We start from the raw sequence: 815 nt of genomic DNA, 5'->3' as shown, positions 1-815 counted from the left end.
ATCACTGGGATTTTATTGACACATTTGTATTGGTAATCCTTATTGGTTCAGTACTTTATCGATGCTCTTATCAGTCCTATTTATTACTAAATAATTAATATATTATTTAAAAAAATAATTTAACATTTTTTATTAAGTAAATGTTGTTTGTAGAGCAGCAACATGATTTACAACAGCAAAGTCACTAATATCTCACTGGAAACAAATCTAACATGTCAGTAAAATAAATCATATTCCTGACATCGAGAGGAGGGCTGGTCTGTTTCCACCAACTGAGTTTATAATGTATCATATTTTAATGTACGTGGCAAACTAAGCTGAACAGTTACTAAAAACAGAGAGCTTTCACTTTAGCTTGTTTGTAACAATAAGCTATTATCTGAACTAGCGATGTGCTTGTGTAAAAGCTTGTGTGTGTGTGCGCGCGCGCGTGTGTGTGGAGGCGATCTGCAGACACAGAGAAGCGGGAGAGGCTGCAGGTCGGACAGTTATGTTGACCCTTGATTGGCGGTGATCAGTTCAATGAAACTCAACCATGATGATAAGGAAACGATATATCTCACTCTTTAGCGTCTTCCATTCACTAGCCTATAGCTACATGTAGTTTACTTTTGTTGTTATGTCTATTAGATTATGTGCTGGGCTACATGGAGTTTGCCTCGGGCGGATGTGGCCCGCGGCCGCCAATTCAATAGGGCTGCTGTAGACATTTCCTTCAGCAGGGGGGCCGCAGGGGGGTCCAAGGTCTGTGTTAAAGGGGCACTGGCCCCTGTTGGCCCCCCCCCCCCCCCCCCCCCCCCCCCCCCCCCCCCCCC

This window comes from Micropterus dolomieu, linkage group LG03 (assembly GCF_021292245.1).
Source record: "Micropterus dolomieu isolate WLL.071019.BEF.003 ecotype Adirondacks linkage group LG03, ASM2129224v1, whole genome shotgun sequence".
Classification (NCBI taxonomy): Eukaryota; Metazoa; Chordata; class Actinopteri; order Centrarchiformes; family Centrarchidae; genus Micropterus; species Micropterus dolomieu.
This window is presented reverse-complemented; position numbering follows the sequence as displayed.